Raw genomic sequence first — 22,298 nt, 5'->3', positions numbered from 1 at the left:
TAGTAATGAATATTTAGGAGACTCACAAAAATTATTGTTGATTATTGATTGATTTTGTCTGATGCTGAGACCAAACAAAGTTTCTGTAATAAGTCTACAGATTTTTAATTTCAGTGTATTGAATTAAAAACAACTCAAAAGTAATAAAATATAAATTTAGTCCCTAGAATAAGCAAGGACATACATGTTAGATTAAAAATATTGAAATGCAATGCCAATTAGAGAAAACCCTTCCATTTTCATTATTATCCTTTTATTTACTTCATGTATTAGAGATGCTAAGTTTGCTCTTAGGTAAGACCCAATCTTCTGCAAGGTCCACTTCCCCGTATTGTTTTCTTAAGTTTGCATTCCTTTCTCAGAAATACTCAATAACTATAATGTTTTAAATGCAGTAGGAGTTCCCAGCTAGACATTACATGCGTTCTTGCTTGGTAAACTGATGTGTAGGATCCATCATTTGAAGCTGATATGTCTTTGGGTTCTTTTGGCAGAGGGGAGCCCTCCCTGGGAGAAAGAAAGATAGGGAGAACATGAAGATGGCTGTTTGAGGCACTAATTTCTGCCTTGGACCCTAGAATCTGTTTAAGTGTTGAAAGAGAAGAAATATAGACAGAAGTCTAAGGCAATATCCTCTATCAGGAAGACCTCTTCCACTAAATCTGCAGTTTTCCCACTCTTGGGTAAAATTATGCCTAAATCAAGTTTAAGTGTTTGGGATCCTTCCTGTAGGAAGCATTCCCCTACATCATCCCCATCTTCTGACCAGAAGAGGTATTTCTGTTATTCACTCTATAATGTCCTACACTTATTCATGGCATTTATTATATTAATAATTGACTATCAGGGTCTTGCTCCAAGACAGCAGCAACCATACTTATCTTGTTTCCTGGTATATTCTCAATAACCAACATGATCCTAAATTATGTTTGTTGAATGAATGATGAATGGCCTCATCTCTTGCCCAGAGAAGAAAGCCTAACAGGTGAATGTTTAATTAATCTTTAAACATTTCAAAAGCAGAGAACTCACTTAACTTGTAAATAGGCCATTTTGATATTGAATATTTTATCATATTAGAAAGCAAAGAAAGGTATAAAATGACCACAAGGAAGTAAGTTTTATAATATTTTCATGCTTTTATGGCTCTAGTAGTGCTTTTCCTACATATGGACATGAGAGAAATATTTTCACATTTACCATAAAGTACAAGTACAAGGATGTTCATGAGAAACACTATTCATAAAAGCAAAAGACTAGAAACAACCAAATGTCCACTAATAGGATAAATAAATAAATAATGACATATTTATATAATGAAATATTAAACAGCAGCAAAATAAATAGACTCAGCTACATACAAAAACATGAATTAATTTCAATAATGGGATATTGAGCAAAAGAAGTCCCAGATGACAACGTGCCGAATAACACTCTTATAGTAAAGTTAAGGACTAAAGTAAAAAGATATAATTGAGGTATATCTATGTACATAATAATAGAATTTTGGAAAAGAAAACAATAATAAACACAAGACCAAGGGAAGTTCTTTTATTTTTTAAGATTTTTTTATTTATTCATGAGAGACAAGAGAGAGAGAGAGGCAGAGACACAAGCGAAGGGAGAAGCAGGCTTCCTGCAGGGAGCCTGATGTGGGACTCGATCCCAGGACCCCGGATCACTCCCTGAGCTGAAGGCAGGCGCTCAACCACTGAGCCACCCAGGCATCCCCCAAGGGCAGTTCTTACACCAGAGAGTGGGGCAAGAGGGCATGGGGAGTTCTTTAATTCTTAGGTTGGATAGTGTGTTCACAAGTGCTCATTTTAATACTGCTACAGTTGGATGAATGAATATATCATGAATAGATGAATAAATAAACAAATGAAAAAACAAGCAAATTAATAAATGAGGACCATATGTATACTAAGTGGTAGAATCTACAATGAACCAAGTTTTGTGATATGCAAAATTTTGCATATCTAAGGCCCATTGGGTGGAGAAAGAATTGGAGGCAGAGTAGGAATGTAGTAGGATGGACAAACCAGTCAGGAGGCTTTTTCAGTGTTTCACACTGAAAATTAGAGTGAATTAGGGATGATGAGGTTTTTGCTTTTTTTTTAACTTTATTTGCCAATATTTGATTATTTTTCTGATGGACACCAAGATCAAGTACCAGTCCAGTATTCAATAACCATCTTTAAAATAAGCAGAAATTTCCTGAAACATGGCGTTACTCTGCATTCTTTTGGTTCATTCATTTATTCATTCATTTTCTTAACTTTATTCTAGAAATATTTACTGAGCATCTACTACACCCTATACTTAGTATACTGCCACGAAGAAATTTATAAACCTAACTCCTATGAAATGAACTAAGCCTCAATCTCAAAATAGGAAGAAATCAACCATTATTGCCATGGTAAATGCTTCAAAAGTAGAAGTAAGGCATATCTACTCTGGGATAATTTTGAATGCTTCAAAGTAGAAGCTAGAGATTAAAACTAATCTTTGTTACCTGAGGAAGCTTCTCTGGTGAAAGGATGCTAAAAGATATGTAAGTGAAAATGAATATATTCCAGATAATCAAACAATGTTAGAACACCTAGAAATGAGAGAATAACTCATTAAATGAAATAAAATAAGTCTGGCATGGCTAAAGACCGTGAGAATAACAAGAGACGAAATTGGTGAGGTAGGCATGGTCATATTGATGAAAGTCTTGGAAATTATGCTATGAAGTCTAAACCATATTTCAAAAGAAATGGAATTCCATTCAAGTTTTATGGCAGAAGTATGATAATGATGGATTTCCACTTCTTAAAGATCACTCTTTCTGACAGGTGGAAAAAGAATTAGAGGCAGAGTAGGAATGTAAGATGGAGAGACCAGTCAGGAGGCTTTTTCAGTATTTCACTAAAAAGATAATGGACACTATGACTTCAGTATTTGTGATGGAGACAGGAAAAAGCAGTCAACTTTAAGAGATACATTAGAGGAAGAATATATAGAACTTAATTTCTATTGTTTTTATTCCTCTTGTTATGCTCTTATTATCTTATCTGATACACGTAAATACTTCTTATCATGCTTAAGATTCACGGGGTTTCCTGAGTCTCTGTGTATTGGTTAGGGTCATTAATACTAGCTGCTATAACAAAAAGGCCCCAAAGTCATTGGTTTAACACACTGTTTATTTTATTTCTTCCCTCTTGCTCATGCAAACTTGAGTGCAGGTGTTCCTGGCTTACTGGCTTTCCTGGGCTATTGTCCTCACAACAAGAACTGAGGGATCCAGGTTTCTTTGAGCTTAACATGCCATCATCAATTTATCATATTTGGTGGGGAAAGAGAGAGGGAGGCATAGGAAGGGGTTGAGAGAGACTGACGGAAAAAGAGAATGGAGGGAGGGAAGTTGACAATGGGAACTGCCCATCTATTCTTCACTATAATAAACGGTGACCATCTCCTCCTTTTACATTCATTTGCTGAGAACTTGTTGCATGGCATGGGAAGACCGCCTGTGTGGCAATAGCAACTGACCATGAAAGTGTGAGCGTTTCACAGCTATTAACCCTTCAAATACTCTCTTTCACTCTCTCTCTTTGTATTCTCTCATTTCCTTTATATTTATATGACCTCATTATTGTCCATTATTTTTAAAACTGTCTTTCATATTTGAAAACTCTTCCTTTTCGTGCTGAATTTTAGGTAATTTTTTTCAGATTCCTTCTAATTTACTAATCCTCACTTCAGTTGTAATTAATCTTATATGTAATACCTTTGTTGCCTTTTTGTATTTCAAGACTGTATTTTTATCTTGGGAATTTCTATTTTTTCAGTTCAGATTGTTTTTTATTTTTATGTGGTATTTTAATTTTGTGTCTTATATCTTTAAGAAATACTTATTTAAATTTTGTTTCTGAGGATTTCAGTATCAGAAGTCCCTGGGAAGTCTACTTCTACTGCTTGTTGGTTCTTCTGACGTTCATTCTGGGAGCTTGTTTCTCTTAGTATTATTAATTTTGGATTACGGACTCTTGTTCAAATGGTTGGGTTTTATTTTTAGAAATTCTACAAGCCTTGTATTAGGGCAAATTTCTCCTGAGAATATCTATGTTTGCTTCTGCTTAGCATTGTAGGATTCTACTCACTTGATATCATTTAATTCGAAATGTGTGTAGTTTGTAAGATCATATAAATTATACAAATAATAATTCCAATTTCTCTTTAGGGATAGCTTGATTTGTATAAATTCTTAGGAGAAACTTTTGTTTTTATATAAGTCTGGGCTAAAATATATATGTTGCTCTTTGCTTTCAGGCAGACTTTTTTATGGTCTACACTTTCACCGAACAAATGGCTCTTTGAGGTCTCTGGGTTCCAGCTACAAATCCTTACCTTGAGAGGACCCAACATCATTGACATACAAGTTTCTGGGTGACAAGAAATTCATACATGCCGTCAACATGATTTCATCATCCACTTGTTTCCTTGTTTTCAGCTTCCTTTAAGACCTTGTACCCCTACAGGCACTCTTTTTACTTGTAAAATTAGCTGCGTACTTCCAGATAACTGTTATATTATAATTCAATACTCCTAGATGTTTCATAACAGAAAAAAAAATTTCTAGTATTTAGTTAACCATGTTTTCAGGTATGGTATTTCTTTGTAATTTATCAGCTATATAGAATACTCTCATAAATGTACTCCCGTCACTTTATTTGTGTTGCTGGCTGCTGAATCTGAGTGTTTTTTCTCCTGTTCTAAATCACTGAGCAGTGTTTCCCTTTTCATGCTCATCACAGTACCTCAAACTCATTATGTTTAAAATAGTATGCCTCATGTTCCTCTCTTCCCACCTTGATGTTCCCTCATCTGTTTTCTGCCTCATTCTCATACCTAGGTCCAGTAATACAAGCTCAGTTCTGCTATGGTCTTTGAGGTTATCTAGACCAAGACACTATGTGTTGCCAGAAATCTAAGCCCCACTATCCAATGGAAATTAGAATTAAGGTATATTTCCCAGTCTTAGGATCAATAATAGGTCATTGCTAATGAAGGGACATTAAAGGCACTCCTGTGAGCTAGCCGAAAACATTGAGTTGCATTTTCTCCTAGTATTCTTTGGTAACACTGAGGAGGGGATAGGTAGAAGGACCTCCTTTACCTCAACTAAGAGCCTTGGTACTGCCAGAAGGAGTGATAGCAATATGGGAAGTGCTAGCAATGTCACATTCTAGCAACAATGTCAAGGTCAAGTTGCAAGGCAGAAAGGCAGCAGATTCAGGGTAGCAGGTAGGGATGAGATTGGCACTAGTAGCTTTATCAGAACTTGAGTGGATGCCAAGAAAATCACATGAGATACTTGGGATGCTGCCTGAAGAAGAGAGGGAGTTAGAATGCTTTTATCTTTAGAAATTATGTTGAATGGAAATTCAGAGTCATAGACCATATTTATGACCATTGCAGATGTTCTCTTTCAGTCTGGAATAGTAAGAGTTATCCAAACATTACTAAAGTACACTTCGAGAGGAAAAATGGAATGTAAATAAATAGAATAATACAAATAAGTGCTATAAGAATATCCAGGGCTGGAAATGTAGTCTATGGGTCTCTAGGAACAGAGAAAATTGATATATTTTATCCATTTCAAGATGTAATATGAAGAATTAAATTACCTGCATATGAAGGAACTTGATTTGGGATTCCTCACACTGAGACAATTTGAAATGATATTCAAAGTAAGATTTTCCTAAAACAACAGTCTGAGGACAGCAATGATGGTTCTGTAGTGGCAAAAAAGAAATCTAAAATATCAGTGACTAACCCAACAAAATTTATTTCTTACTCAGGCAAAGTCCACTGCAAGTCTGGCAACATTGTAGGGCAGCCTTTCACAACTCAACTATTTTTTCAATTATGCCAAGGACATTACATACTATTATCATTCTAGATACAAGGAGAGAGGTCTATTTGCCTTCATAGATTAAAGCTTAATTGTCTCTTGGGGCTTCAGCTGAAGGGCAAATGTCCTGTTACTAAAGCAGCCATCAGGCTGAGGAAGATTCCATCATCTTATGCCTTTATCATCTGGAATACATGACCCGTTCAGCCAACATAGTAGAGAAAGAGACAGCTGGAAAGGTATTGGCCAGTTCTTTTATACTTCTCATGTCATATCTGACCACAACCACTGGCCAGATGTAGTCTCATGAATCCCTCCAGTTGCAAGAAGGCTGAAGTTTAGAATTGAAGAAGAACCAGATATTGATGCACATTAGTAATGTCTACCAAAACAAATTATGGAGGTTGCCAAGAAATAATGAGGTCTGTTTTGATTTAAGAAGGGAAAAGTGTCAGATATTGAATGCTTTTTGAAAGAATCATAGGAAGGTAATTCTTTAAAGATAAGGTAATTTTCCAACCAAAAAAAAGAAAGCAGTCTTAGGTTTCAGTTGTATACTAGGAATAGGTAATATTGCTGAAAACTATTAAAAAATAGTCTATAAAACCAAATTTTTAGTTATGAGTATATAAAATATCAGTTTAAAAATATATTCCTTGGGGAGTTACTAATCAAAGAGCATACATTTTCAAGAAGTAAGTAGAATAAGTTCTAGAGATCTGCTATACAGCATCATACCTATAATCAACAATATTATATTGTATACTTAGAATTTGTGGATCTTATGGTAAAAGAGTAGATCTCATGTAGTGTTCTTGCAACAATAAAAAAAAAGAAAAAAATAACAAGATACATACAAAAATATTATCAACAGTTATTTCTTAAATGATAGAATTATTTTTTCCTTCGTTTCTCCATATTTTTTAAAATGTGCATGTACTAGTACATATACGATATACCACCATATGCAATACTATAATATATATACATCTAATAATATACATTACTTTCACAAAGTAAAAAATATATATTCAGAATACATATATACATATATTCTTGACCTGTATGTTAGAAGTGTGCAATAATCTTTTAAAATGTGGTTTAAAGTTGGTTTTATTTTAAAACTTTAAAAATTGCATTAATATTTATGCATTAGGAGGCACCTGGGTGGCTCATTTTTTTGAGTGTCAGCCTTCGGATCAGGTAGTGACCCCAGGGTTCTGGGATGGCCCTGCATCAGGCTCCCTGCTCCCTGGGAAGCCTGCCTCTCCCTCTGCCTCCCTCTCACTCTGCCTCCCATGAACAAATAAATAAAATCTTTAAAAATATATTTATGTATTAGAAAACATAAGTATAAAATATAAAGTGAAGATACATTTATATTTGATCTTATTATGTGAAAATTCAATTTTTAAAATGTGGAAAGTTTAGATTTGTATATATAATTTACCCAGGATCATACAATGGTTACGTGACAAAACCTGATGAGAACCTCATTTAATTCTGGCACAAGAATCTTTGCTCTTTCCATTATACCACATATGTGTATAAAACTTATGGAAATATATAATTTCCTTTAGTAATAAAGAAACTGTGCTGCTCAAGTGAAATCATGGAAATAAATTGCTTCAATAATGTTTAACACTGTATTAAAGGCAAATATTACTCACATATTCACATATCCCGTTATGATAAGTGGCCTAATGGGATGCATAGGGGTCAGACACAAGCCATTCTGTTTGTTTGCTGAGTTAGCATTTTTAGAAGAGGATGCTTCAGTGAAAGACAATGAGAAAAGAAAGGAGAGAGGAAGACAAAACTAATCTTTTCAAAAACAGCATAAAAAGGTTTTTCTTTTTCTTTTTCTTTTTCTTTCTTTTCTTTTCTTTCTTTTTCTTTTTCTTTTTTTTCTTTTTCTTTTTTTTTTTTTTTTTTAAGAATTGTGAGCACAGAGGTACCTGGGTGGCTCAGTCAGTTAAGGGTCTGCCTTTGGCTCAGATCATGACCCTCTTCCTGGGATGAAGCCCCACACCAGCTCCCCTACTGGGTGAGGAGCCTACTTCTTTCCCCCCTCCCTCTATTTGTGCCCTCTTCCTCTCTCTCTTTCTCTTCTGCTCACTCTCTCTTTCAAATAAATAAATAAAAACTTAAAAAAATGTGAGCACATTAGCTTGTTTTGAACAAACAATCTAGTCATGAGAGCCAAAATGTGGTGAGATAGGAATCTGGGGATCTTTGGTGAAACAGTGAGGGGAGTGCCTATGACCCACAAAGAAGAGGAATAAAATGTTGCAGGAGACTTATTCCAGCAAAGATGTGAAAATAGATAGGAAACAGAGCAAGGTAGATTGACTATATGAATTAGGATATTTTCGGTCATATGTAATAAAAATCTCAATATTAACCCATTTAAATGAAACAGAAATCTTTGGATCACATAGCTGGCTTCTTTCAAGTCTTCCTCTGGCTACTCAGTGAATGACCAAGACTTGGTTTCTCTCTATTTCTTTTCTCCACTTAATCAGTCTTAAGTTCATGTTCACAAATGCTATTTCCTTATGGTTCTAGATGGGTGCCTGCACCTCCAGGGGCTGCACAGTGTGTGCATGCAGAAAAGCAGAGGACATCTCTTCTCTCAGTGGTGGAACTGAAGTCTAGGACTTCATTTTGATTGGATCTTAAGTCCTGTACTCATCCCTGAAACAATATTGCTGTGGCCAGATGACTGAGGTTTCACAAGGCCCACTTCTAGAATCAGGAAGGAAGTCAGCTTCCCTAAAGCATTGGGCTGTGAAGTGGAGAAATAAATATCTGAGCCCAAACTAGGCTACTGTACCAAGAACAGGGATGAATGCTTAGCAGCCCAAAATGTCAAATGTTAACAGTATGGGGGCCCTGGGATGAGGACCTGGACCATGATAAAGAAAGCGGAAGACGGAGTTCCATAATGCACCAATCTAGATGATGGCTTGAAATAGGCAGTGACAAAAACACTGGAGGTAGTGAAGGTAGTGATTGATAAAGAGCATTTGGAAGCAGAAAGGGTACAGAAGATAACCATGTCCATTTGGAGACTGTCAGATATGTCACCTTGAAGAATATTGAACAACAGTGAGAGCAGGTAGCAATAATGCTTCCATTGGCCTACCCTTTTTAAAGTTAAATGTCAATTTTCTAAGTAAGTGAAGTTTTCAAGTGACAGATTTTGTAAACTGTTTTTTTTTTTTTTAACATTATACAAATGAATTACCCACCTCTCTGACTTCCCAAGAAAAGTGTATTTGGATGTAATTTAAACTTTTCTCCATGATTCAGGGCTACCAATTCTAAGAAAATAGGATATTCTCTCTCTAAGAGATAAGATGTTCTCCATCTGGTGTTTGTTTTCCTGTGATTCCTTCTACCTCATTACCAAGCATCAGCTTTCTCTTTTTGCACCTGTCTTGTTCAGTGTCCTTCTCTATTTTTCTGTCTCTATTCTGGCACACTGGGAAAAATTAATAGCCATGCTTGTGGAAATTTTCTGTTAAACGCTGTCAATAGTGAAAAAGGGTCACAAGAATGGGGTTTAGGACAATGAGGCAGTTACTGTGAATACTCTAAGAAATATACTAGCCTCCTTCAGATTCAAACCTGTCATTGAAGACTGAGATCCCATAACACTTGTGGCCAGAGAAGAGAGACATCGAACTGGGGTAATAATGATATATTTTTCACTGAGGATATTGCTTCTTTCGATAACTATATTGGATGGTATGAGGAGGGCGATCATGCCAAGGATGGCATATAGGGTTTAGGGGAAGAAACAAAACAAAGGACCATCTAGAAGAAAGAGGCACCCCACATTTCAAATATGGCTTTGCTGCTTGCAAACTGTGTGACCTTAGACTAGTCACTCATCTTCCCTAAGCCTGTTTTCCTCATCTGTAATATGGGGAAAATAACCAGGGCTGCCTCGTGGGAGTGTCAGGGAGATACAGCGTATACAAAGACATTTTTAAAACTCATAGCCCAGGGATGCCTGGGTGGCTTAGTGGTTGAGTGTCTGCCTTTGGGTCAGGGTGTGATCCCAGGATCTGGGATTGAGTCCCACATCGGGCTCCTTGTGGGGAGCCTGGTTTTCCCTCTGCCTGTGTCTCCACCTCTCTCTCTCTCTCTCTCAAATAAATAAATAAATAAATAAATAAATAAATAAATAAATAATAAAAAAAACTAAAATAAAACTCATAGTCCATAAAAATGTGAGGCACGATGTATACTCTGTCACCAAGACAGCACAGTGGTTCATGGCACAGACACAGTATGACACAGACGTGTTAACATCATCAACTTGATTTTCCTTACCCATCAAATGGGATTGAAATAGAAACTCTCTATTAGGGGAACGGGGGTGGCTCAGTAGTTGAGCGTCTGCCTTTGGCTCAGGGTGTGACCCCAGGGCCCTGGGGTAGAGTCCCACATGGGGCTCTACATGGGGAACCTGCTTCTCCCTCTGCCTGTGTCTCTAATGATTAAATAAATCTTGAAAAAAGGGAAACTATTGGAATTGAGGTGAGGATTATTTGAGTTAATACATGTAAAATGTAAAGCTTTCCTAGTATTTCTACTTCTTTATTGTCTCACACGTGATATCAAGTGGTACTTTTGGCTCTTCCAAGTGAAGCAACAGACCTAAATCCATAGCAGCAGGTGCGTGCTCTTTTTGGTTTCCTTCTTTTCTACTTACAGACTCCTCCCCATGTTTCAGAGATCAGAATCCACCAGCTATTATGATTTAAGAGTAGAAAGAAGTGGCTAATCAATTTGTTTGTAATTTGCATGTTTTCAAATCCATACTTAGCTGGGAATTGAATGTAATGTTGTTTAGTCTTGTATTTTTCACCCACTTGTGAATATCCTGATTTAAGAAGATGCATTTCAGTGGCCCTTTGCAGAGATGAAGTAGCCAGGAATCAGATAACCCCATCCAGAGTGCTGGTTGGGAGATGAGTGGAAAAGTAAATTACTCAGGAGCAGTTAATTCTGCCTCTACTGCTTCAAGAGGGAGGGAAGACAGGGCCTTAAAGGATGGTTTCCAAGGCCAAGGATAACGTGTAGGCTGTAGGGGAAAAAACAAAACAAAGATACGCTATAGTATCTGTCAGACTATTTCCATTATCCTGCTTTCATCTGATCGGTCTTTCACTTAGGGGCTTAAGTTCAATTGTCTCCATCTTCTTATTAGGGGGGTCCACATAATGACTCGTCTCTGGCCTGATGTCCCAGCATCTGCTACACGTTTCCTTCAACTCCAGGAAGCTGCACATCAAGAAGGCATCATCATTATGGTAAGGTCTGTGCTGCTGCTGCAGCTGTGTGACATGACTACCCACATTCCTCTATTTATACAGTCAAGCTACTATTCAGGATCCATCTCCAGTTATTCCTTCCCCTGTGTATCCATTCATCACATACTGTTGAGAGTCAGTTATATACCAGACACTGTTCCAGGTTAACAGAAACACAGCAGTCAATGAATGCCCCTCATAAAGTTTACATTCTCAAGTAGAAAATAGACATAAGTAACAAATACTGATCAAAAAGCCAACAACTGTTGGTATGGATGTGGAGAAACCGGAACTCCAGCACACTTTTGACGGGAATACAAAATGGTGCAGCTGCTATAGAAAGCATGATAGAGGTTCCTCAAAGAATTAAAAGTGGTCATTGAAATCAGCGTCTTGAAAAATTTTGCACTCCTTTGATCACTACAACACTATTCATGATAGCCAAGATGTGGCAATAACCTAAATGTCCACCAGTAGGTGAATGGATAAAGAAAATGTGATATATACATGCAACAGAATATACTTTTCAGCTTAAAAAAAGAGATTCTGCAGTATGTAACATGGATGAGTCAGAAGGTAGGTTCCAAGTGGATAGTCCTAGGAAGACAGATACTGCATGACTCCCCTTGTGTGAGATATCTAAAATTATCAAATGCATAGAAGAAAAGAGTGGAATAGGGATTTCCAGAGATGAGGGGGAAGGAGAACTGGGGAGTTACTAATCAATAAGCATGAAGTTTTACTCAAGCAAGATGAATAAACTCTAGATATCTACTGTACAACATTATAGTATAATGAACAATATTGTACATTTAACACTACTGTACACTTAAAAATTGTTAAGAGGGTAGACCTCATGTTAAGTGTACTTATCAGAATAAAATAAAATTTAAAAGTAATAAACAGATCTAAATATAATTATAAATTGTGATAACTGCTATGAAATGTTAGGTTTTCTATAAAATATTATCTTAGGATCAGGTGGGCATGAAAAATTGTACGAAAGACATGCTAATTTGAAGAAACCTATAAGGCCTCCAAGTTAAGATATAATAATGTTCCATAGAAAATGAAAAGAAAGAAACTGTTATAAATGTGAAAGAAAAATGTCAAGATGCAGAAATTCACCTTTAAAATTTGTTATACCGAAGGCCCTATTTTCTTCGATCTATAGAAATGTAAAAATCACAATTCATTAAGATAGAAGTTAAAGGCAGGGTATGGGTTGCTTTATGGAGAGATTCGGTGCAAGTGCACGTTAAGTCCTTTCTCCCAACTACATTTCCATAAAACCCCATACCCTTTACCTGGTTTTCTATGCTTACTCTACCCACCAGCCCTGTCACACAATTCTTGAACTTCAAAGTGTATCATAATCATCTGGAGAGCTTGTTAATACATGACTCAGCGCCCACTTTAGAGGTACTCTGGGGCTGGGCATGGATATTATACTTTACAAAGCTTCTCAGGAAGGGTGCCTGGGTAGCTCAGTCCTGAAGTGTCTCCCTCCAGCTCCAGTCATGACCTCAGGGTTCCTGGATCCAGCCCTACATCAAGCTCCCCGCTCAGCAAGGGGTCTGCTTTTCCCTCTGCCTCTCCCTTTGGCTTATGCTCTCTCTTTCTCTCTGTCCAATAAATAAATAAAATATATTTTTTTAAAAAAAGGCTTCTCAGGAGCGTCTAATTAATTTGTCAAATCATTCACTCATTTATTCAACAAATATTTTTGGAGTCTTTGATGTGTGCCAGGCTTTGTCATAAACAAAGCAGACAAAACTCTTTGCTTTAACCTAAGTGTCCAACAATAGATGGATGGATAAAAAGTCGTAGTATATATATGCAATGGAACATTATCCAGCTATAAAAAATGAATGAGATCTTATCATTTGCAACAACATGGATGGAACTAGAGGGTATTATGCTAAGTGAAATAAGTCATACAGAGAAAGACAAATGCAATATGATATTACTTATATGTGGAATCTAAGAAGCAAAGCAAATGAACGAAGAAGCCAAAAACAGAGTCATAAGGACAGAGAACAACGTGGTGGTTGTCAGAGCAGAGCACGGTGATGGAATGGGCAAAATAGGTGATAGGGATCGAGAGGTACAAACTTCCAGTTATAAAATAAATGAGTCAAAGGGATAAAAAGTACAGCACAGGGAATATAAATAATATTATAGTAGCATTGTATGGTGACAGATGGTGACTCATTTATTGTGATCATTGTGTAATATATATAATTGTCAAATCACCATGTCATACACCTGAAATCTGCAATTTGATTAAAAAAAAAAAAAAAAAAAAAGGAAGGAAGGATCCAGCTCAAGATGGTGTCCTAGGAAGACCCGGAACTCACCTCCTCCAGGGAACACACCAAATTATACCTATTTATAGAATAATTCCTCCTGAAGAAGAAATGAGGGCCCTGGGAACAGCTTCTGCATGACAAAAGATGGAAAGAATGGCTAAAGAGAACAGCAGGAGAGAGGAAGACACAACACACTGTGGGGAAGCCAGCCCTGCTGGAGCCTGGGAAGGGCAGTGGGGGGGGGCGGGACGTGATAGTGATGAGGGTCAGGGACAGATCCCTCTTTCCTTTTGGACAAAAAAAAAAAAAAGAAAATAAAGAAAAAAGGCTGTGGTTTAAAAGGGCAACTAGCATATTAAAGAGACAGCACTAGAACTCCACTAAATGGAGCTGCCAGGAAAGCTCTCCCGCGGGAGTAGGAGAGGTGTGCATTCCCTGGCCCCTTAAAAATGCAGCCTGGAACAGGGTCCTGTGGCCATAGCTTTCTGCCTCAGTGAGTGCCACCAGCCCCTGTGTGCTGGGGCACAGGGTAAAAAGAAAATAAAGTAAAAACTTTCAGGTTTCACAGGGTTGATTCTTGGGGTGGGAGTGGGGTGACCGGTGATAAAAAAAAATATACAAAAGTAATACAAAGCATAAATGTGATTGCCTTGTAATCAAGTCTGCTCCCGTTAAATAGTATTTTGCTGTCATTGGGTCTGTCCTAAGCCAGAATTTTATATTCTCGCGTAACAAATATAAACTTTACTGTCACAATATTCTCTAAATGCAAAGTGCAAAGATATTTTTATGTCTCTATAACTGAAAAAAAAAAAAAAGCCTAGTTCTCAAGGCCCTATTTCTCCTGTTGATGAAAGCTGAAATTTGTCAATTCATGATCAACCTGGAAGCTTCCATTTTAGATGAAGTCTTTAATGCAGGATTCTTCTCTCCTCCTCTTTCCTTAAGCTCTATAGCAGAATTTACCTATCATCTTGGCAGAAAAAAGGGTAGTTTGGTCTTGGTGGCTTCTGGGTTGGGCCCTCTGCTAGTGAATTTTCTCTGTTCCCATTGTTTGGGCAAACTGGGCCAGGAGCTCGCTGTCTGCACCTGCTGTCTGCGCTCCAGCTCTAGCTGACACTGGTTGTCAGAGATGCAATAAAAATCCCTGGGAATTTGATGGGGCACCATGCTTAAGTAGTTCTTCCCAAACCTATCACAGCACCTGCGTGGGAGATCCACTGAATCTCCGTTTTAACCATTATCTCTGCCACCCTGGACACGTGGGCACTTTTGTTAAGTCTCTCCCCTGGGGAAGGTATCCTTATTAAAAAAGTAGGGAGGTGATCATTTTTGAAGGCTAATTTAAAAAAAAAATATCTTAAGTTTTCTGAGTCCAAGATATTGATTCTCAGATGTCCTCTGGGATGTTTCATAAAGTAGGTCAGGCTCTCCTTTGTGAGGAGAACGCCCACAAGTTTGGTGCTGTTAGTGAGACAGTGCAATTACAACATCATCTTTGCAGGTGGGATCTCCCAATGCTGTTGGAGAGAGTTTAGATCTAAAGTTTATTTTATGTGGCAGGTATGAGTAATTCCCAGACCTTACTCAAAAGAGAGAAAAATACATTCATGTTATATTATTGTGACCTATCAATAACTATAGATTGTATGCCAATATAACTGAACAAAATTATATTTATTATTTTTCCTCAGATAAATATAGCTAATGAATAGAGTATAATAGGAAAGACGAATGGATTTAGACATATGTTAAATCAAATTACTTACAGCCAGACAGGCTATTTTAACCCCTTCGCCCTATTAAATTGATTGTTTATTTGAGCTGAGAGTTTTTGGAAAGGTTTATGCTCATACGCAATTGCCTGAAATGGAAGTTCCCCTGTGAGAAGTTAAAATTCAAGTTTGTAATTTTGAAGGCCCCTCAGATATAAAGTAATACTAGGTACTGGCCACCTAGCTTAGCAGTTTTCAGAGTATTGTCCGGTAATGCCTTTGGGTTTCTGACCCTTTCGAGAGCACAGTGAAGTGAAAACTATTTCCATAATAATAGTAACATTATTTACTTTTTTTCCTCTCTTATTTTCTCATAACAGTTGCAGAGTTTTCTAGAAGCTGCATGAAATGCGATGATGTCATTGCTTTGATGGTTAAAGGAATGAACACATATATTTTAGTGTTTAAAAGTTTCTGTTTTAATTTCTAGTATAGTAAATATTGATAGATATAATGCACATAAACAAAATGTTTTGGAATTCTCATTAATTTTTAAAAGTTTAAAGGGGTTCTGAGATTAAAATGTTTGAGAAATGATGACCTAATTCACTGAGTTGACACTTATCTTCTCCCCTTAAATTAATGGTGGTCATATATTTTCTGCGGAGCTGGTAAACTCAGGGCTTGTTGAGAGCTATCTTTCCTTTCTTTCCTTTTCCATGCCTCTTCTGGACTGCATTGTTTTTCCCCAGCTTTTCGCCTATTGCTTGGAGCTTCCAAATACAAAATAAAAGTGGGATCTGAGGAAGAAATATTTTTCTGAAGAAGAAAATACGTTAATTAAAAAGAAATTTTAAAGATGCTAAATTGTTAAAACAGATATTTTGGTTAAGGTCTGTACAGATCAGGTAATAAAGTGAGATGTGGGACAGACCAGCAAAGAGAAGTGTTCAGGGAGCAACTAGCAAACTATTCCACCCTTCACTTGAAATGTGCAGAAGGCTCGGGAGAATCAGGGAGATGGGAGCAAGATGGCTTTGGGAAGTACTGCGTTACAGTCCCATGAAATCCCCAAGGGTGAGAGGTGGGGTTACTTCACTCTTCACCTCAAGTCAAGAGAGAGAACCTTCAATGAACTGCTATGAGCCTCATATGCTTTTTGAAGAGGATTTAATTAATGATTTGGTTTTCATCTGAAAAATCATCTGAGCTGGATTAAATCACTGCTGTCTCAGTGAATGGATGAAAGCAGAGATGTTAGAGAAGGAGATAAGACTTCACACCCCAGGGCAAAGAATGTGTAAGTGATTCTAATGGGCCAAACATGGACATGTGGATATCATACACACACACACATATACATGATATACTATATTATGAACAAAACAAATCTGGATGATAGAGAGTGGGTTTGATGTATGGAATCTTACTTCAAACCAAGTGGTAAGACAAGGACAGTCTGAGAAGGTGACATTTCATTTAAAGTATGAATAATAAGGAGTGAGCCATGCAAACATCTATGCTAAGAACTTTTAAGCAGAATGCGTATCCAGGATGTGAATGGGTTCTGCATGCTTAAAGACCAGACAGTAACCCAGTGAGGCTGGAAACTAGACTGACTGGTCCAAGATAAGATTGGAAATGGAGGCGGGGACCAAATCATGCAGGGTCTTATAAGCCAAGGTAAGACCCGTACAGCTCTACCGATGTGGTCTTCATGCTCTTTAGGCTTTATGGTAATTTTCCAAGCCATCAATGAATTTGAGGTTCCATATACTTTTTTTGTTTTGGATTTTTCAGGGGAAGTCATGGAATCTATAATTTGATGGGGTTAGAGAAGGCTGAGTATGTCTGGCTCTTAAGTTTTATAAATATCCAGCTAATACCAAAAGTCCCTTAATAATGGTCCAAAACATTAATTTTAGCAAAAGCTATATTTACTAAATGAATGCCCTGAGTAGCAGTAGTGAGTTTTGGTCAAGGTTTTATAATTCCTACTCTGTTTTTATTTTTCTGATCACCATATTAGTTCTTGATTTTAGAAATTTTAGTATAATTTCTTACACTAGAAAGCATCCAATAGATTCCACCATGATTTAGAAAAATTAATGCAAATCAATCAGTTTCCTTGGTGATATCCTGATTATAACTTGACTTTTTACATTGGAGTTATTTTATCTAATCTTTTTGAAGGATTCGAGGCATTCTTCAGTAGGTATTATTTTAATCAATCAGCAAATATTTATTATGTATTCTTTCAGGTGATTTCTTTTTCCTTCTGGTGCTGCAAGGATGAGGACATGAAAAATAAATGACTCTGCCCCAGTTCTTTAGAGGATCTCTCTCATTCTGTTTGTAGGTCTTACATATACACATGTATGTATATATGTATGTATATATGTAAAATACATATAATACTTAATATATTCATATACTTTGTGTATTTATATATTACATATAAGCTAAAATAATTAAGTATAAGGATGTAAAGATCAAGGGTACCATGGTCAATAACATCCGTAGAACTTAGGAGAGAGAGATTTGAATAGACTGAAGAGACAATGGAACATCTTCTTTGAGAAGGTAAAATGTGGAACAGGACCTTGAAGGATGCTAGGCATTGAATAGATTGTGAGAGGGCGGAAGCATGCAATCGTGAGTTGAGGTAAAGGGTGAAGATCAAGTCATGTGGAGCTTATTTTGGAACACTCAAAAATTCAATTTGGAAAGGTGAATATATAGGTGAGAAAAAATGTGAGTAATAAAATTGGAGTAGGGGTTTCAAGCCAAAAACATGTTGTCTTCACTGCTGTAACTATGAATATGACAGGATACCTAGAAGTTACCCTGAAGAAATAGTTTGATTCTGGTTGGAAATTCTTCCTTTTAGTAATATATCAGTCACTGTGAACAGCCTTTAAAATGATCAATCAGGATTTTCCATTTACCCGTGACCTTTCTGAGAAGCATGTTCACAAAATAACCTTTCACAGATTATGGGCCATCCTGAAGGACTGGCTAAATTTCATGGGATGTGCATTGTGGCCCAACCATCATAAAGTAATGATTCAGCTTTGGAATTCTTCAGGATTGTTTATTAGTGCCACAGATATTAATATCTGCTCCCATGGCAACCCATCCATCATTAAATCATGCATGAGGAGAAGGATGAAAAAAATTTTCTTCTTTAAAGTCAACTTATATCTCTTTAAACTCACATATGCCAATGGACGAAAAACTCTGTAACGTGGTCACAGATTACAGGTAAATGATGCTCTTAAATCTACCTGAGAGGTAGATTTGAGGTGTGCCCTGCCCTGATTCTTGGTATTGCAAGTTCAGGCACTATGGTTTTCTTCTAATTTTCCTGCTGAAAATTAATTCCACTTGTCTTATCTTATGAAGAAGATTAATTTAGCCTCTAGTCTTGCTCTCCCTCAACCTTTTCTCTATTCTTTCAGCAGAATGGTCTTTCTCATATCTGATACAAATGCAAATATGTATGCTACCTCCTGTTTAAAATCTTCCCACAATTCTTGATTCTTTTCAGAATGGAGGTTAGATTGACCATGGCAAACAAGATCACCTCAGCAGCTTTCACATCTTGACTTAGTTTTACATCCACATGGAAGATTTCCCTGACCTCTTTGGTCAAGTGAATTTCATAGCACGATGCATTTTTCACAGTTTTAGCAGTGACCACAATTGTAAATTTACAACTGGTGCCATTATTGATAAATAATGACAGATAAAGTGAACAGATAAAGTGTCTATGTCTAGCACTAGATTGCAAATTCTACGAGGGCAGTGCTTTGAAAACCTATTCTCTTCTCAGTTACTGACACAGAATTCGACAAATAAGGATATAATATGGAGTTGTTGATATTGTTTATGATGTTGCATGCATGAATGGATCTATGACTTGTGCAGAAAATGTAGTCATCATCTATTATATTCATTGGATCATGGAAAAGTACCTTTGAAATCCTGTATTATAAATGTTTTTTGATTGATTGATTGATTATTTAGTTATGTGAGAGAGAGAGCATGAGTGGGGGCAAGGGCAGAGAGAAAGTGAGAGAGAGAGAGGCAGACTCCCCACTGAGCACAGACACCCACACTAGTCTCCATCCTAGCACTCCGAGATCATGACCTGAGCTGAAGTCAGACACTTAACCAAATGAGCCACCCAAGTGCCCCACAAATCTCTCATTATTTAGATAGAAATTGAAGCCTAGAAACCAAATGACTTGTTTAAGATCACACAGCTAATCACAGTGGCAGAGCTAGACTTAGACTCCAGGTCTCCAGTAGTACTCTGATCTCTTTTTGTTATGTTAGAGCTCCTCTCAGCCAACCTCCTCTTTCCAGAAGTGCAAGCTGAGGGCCAGAATCACAGTGAAGTAGTGCAGGAGTTGGGTACCTTTGGTATTGGGTAAGTGTCTCCAACCTCCTTTATACTCAGGGGCCATCAAACAAATAGCCAAGTGTCAAGGGTCTGTGAAATTGTATTTGGTTCAATTCCTTCATGGTTCCATAAATTTTTAGTCCATGGTCTCAGGCTAGCCATTTCTAATGGACACATCATGGTCATGGAAGAACTTGGAAACTGAATCTGATTGGAAAATGGAATTATCCATCAGTCCCAATGATGGTAATCCAAGTCCAGCCTGCTCACAGAACAACAGCCACACATGAGAGCTTGAGGCTACTAATCGACATTTTCAGCTTTAGTTTATCCATCTCTGAAGCCATTACAGATGTTCTTAATTCTAAAATGTTTTGATTCTCTAAATGTTTCAAGGAATTATTCTCTTCCTTTACATTTCCTTTAAAATTTTTTTTAATATTCCTTTTTTTGGTCAATTTCCATAAACGTGTTGCTTCTTAATTATAGCAGTGGAGCTCAGTATGAACCAAACACCACTCAACGAGTCCCCCATTCATCACAATGTCCCATTACAGAGAGGGTCAGATCACCTAATGTCTTCACTCCGTTGGGGAGCTTGGGGTTACCCTTAGGTAGTCAGGTAGAGTAGCAGGTTGGCCATTTAATCTCCCCCCATTCTCAATTTCACTCCCTTTCTTGTGAACACAAAAGAACTTTAAGTGCTCTGTCCGCAGCATTGAAATGCCAACCTTAGTTGGTACTTTGAAAACTCAAAGCCTTTTACAAGATGAATAGCAAACTGTGGATGACAGCTCCTGTGGAGCTATTATTGAATTGCAGCCCTGATGACTGCATTACTTTGGATTTAGATAAAAGACTCCATACAAGACAAATGGTAGGAGGACATCAAACAAGACTGTGTCCATACAGTGACAGAAGCAATCCAATTGAAGAAGCTGTTGATTTCCCCAAGGCTACATACTATTTCTTCCTGAGTAATTTATATTAAGGAACTAAAGATTGTATATTCATCTTCTATTTATACTTTTCTCTAAAAATATGAATGTCCAGTTGTCAAATCAAAGTCTTACATTCTGCTCTTGCCTGGAAGAGAAATAGCGATATGGGAACATGTTAATTATTTTGTATTGTGTTTTATTTAACCACAATAGCAGTGTGTGTAAAGGTTATAGACTGAGAGTTACAATCTATAATGATCAGATAAAAAGATTAGTCAGCAAATCGATAGTTCCTGTACCAACAGGAAGCTCGGTATATTCAAGGCAACAATGAGTACAAAGGGTACAGATAAACATCGGGCACCTTTATTTAGATGAAAACTCATTCTAGAGAACTTCCACTACCTCATTAATTATGTACCAAGCTTCAGGAGGCTGAACTGGGTGAAGTATCATTAGTGGCTTTTGGAACGTGTTGGAAATGCTTCTGGCTCTAGACAAACTGTGTGAAATGAGAGCTTTTCTTTCTGTTGGGCTGGCAGATGTTCACACAAATCCAGTTCCTCAAAATGGAAAGGGTTTCATGTATAGAACTTGCATGAATTTTTTTTTTTTTTTGTCTCCTAAATCTTGGGAACAAGAATGCAGCCTGCTCTAGCTTCAGAAGCACCATCAAAATTGTTTAAAACATGGACTTCAATGTTAATCTATTTAATAGGGAAATAGCACCCTTCATATAAGTTTTATCTTAAGACAGCGCTCTATGTTGACATCTTTTTTTTTTTAATGTAGTTTTATGCTTTTGCGATGTCACTGCTCTCATGAACTTCCATTCTAAGGTCTTTGCTTTTCTTGCTTTACTTCTCATGGTCCACCTATTCCTATACAAAATCTAATGCACTGAACGCGGATTTGAGTTTGCCAAATTGTGAACTTGGAATACAATCTTCAGGATGTACTGGGGAGAATTGTTTAAATTAAGATCTCTTCTGGAAGTACATGCAACTTTGTTCATTTGCATAACCATGTCTTTTGAAGGGAACTCCCTTTTTGCATCTTTGACTTTGAACATTTTCCGAAATCAGACTTAGTCTCTTCTGGACGATTATTCAATTATCCAGGAATTCATCTAAATGAAAGCAAAATGTCATTTGTTTGGAACAGAGTCACATAAAAGAACAAGTTTCAATAAGCTCAAAGCCCTTAAAAATTGCTTCAAGAGTGTCTAATAGGTGATTCCCGCTTGACACCAATAATTAATATCAAAGAAAAGAAGAAATAAAGGAAAAGAAAAAAAAACAACTAAAGAAAACTGACATAATTGAGCTCACTAAAAACAGTTTGGTTCTCTTGAAGCCATCCTCAGATATTTCTTTGCATGATTGCTTTTAGAATTTTTTTTCTCATTTGCATGTTTTTGTGTGTATTGATTTACTACTTCTGGGTCAGATTAGACCTTTAGATGTGCTCCTGCAATTCTCCTTTACTGAATTTAATATAAACATAGCCTATATTATGTTTCTTAAATACAAAACTCCAGCAGTGCATATGTGTGCATGTGTGTGTGTGTGTATGTGTGTGTGTGTGCGCGCGCGTGCGCCTATGGGTATGTGAGGTGTCAGTCTCTGGGAATTTCTTGTAAACAAACCAAGCTCTTGCTGCCTGTCAAAAAAGAAATTGTGCCACCTTT

The 22,298-nt window shown here is 37.0% G+C and overlaps 1 long non-coding RNA gene across 5 annotated transcripts in view; it reads left to right on the top strand.

Annotated features, from left to right (window-relative positions):
• Positions 1–22,298, top strand: part of LOC144303163 (uncharacterized) — a 250,781-nt gene that overhangs the window by 55,406 nt on the left and 173,077 nt on the right. For all 5 annotated transcript variants that reach the window (XR_013370187.1, XR_013370210.1, XR_013370199.1 and 2 more), the window contains one exon: positions 11,130–11,232. This is a non-coding gene — a long non-coding RNA (uncharacterized LOC144303163). The remainder of the gene's footprint in view (positions 1–11,129; positions 11,233–22,298) is intronic.

Source organism: Canis aureus, chromosome 2 (genome assembly GCF_053574225.1).
Source record: "Canis aureus isolate CA01 chromosome 2, VMU_Caureus_v.1.0, whole genome shotgun sequence".
Taxonomy (NCBI): Eukaryota; Metazoa; Chordata; class Mammalia; order Carnivora; family Canidae; genus Canis; species Canis aureus.
The sequence above is the reverse complement of the archived record's forward strand: the minus strand, read 5'-3'. Positions and strand labels throughout refer to the sequence as shown.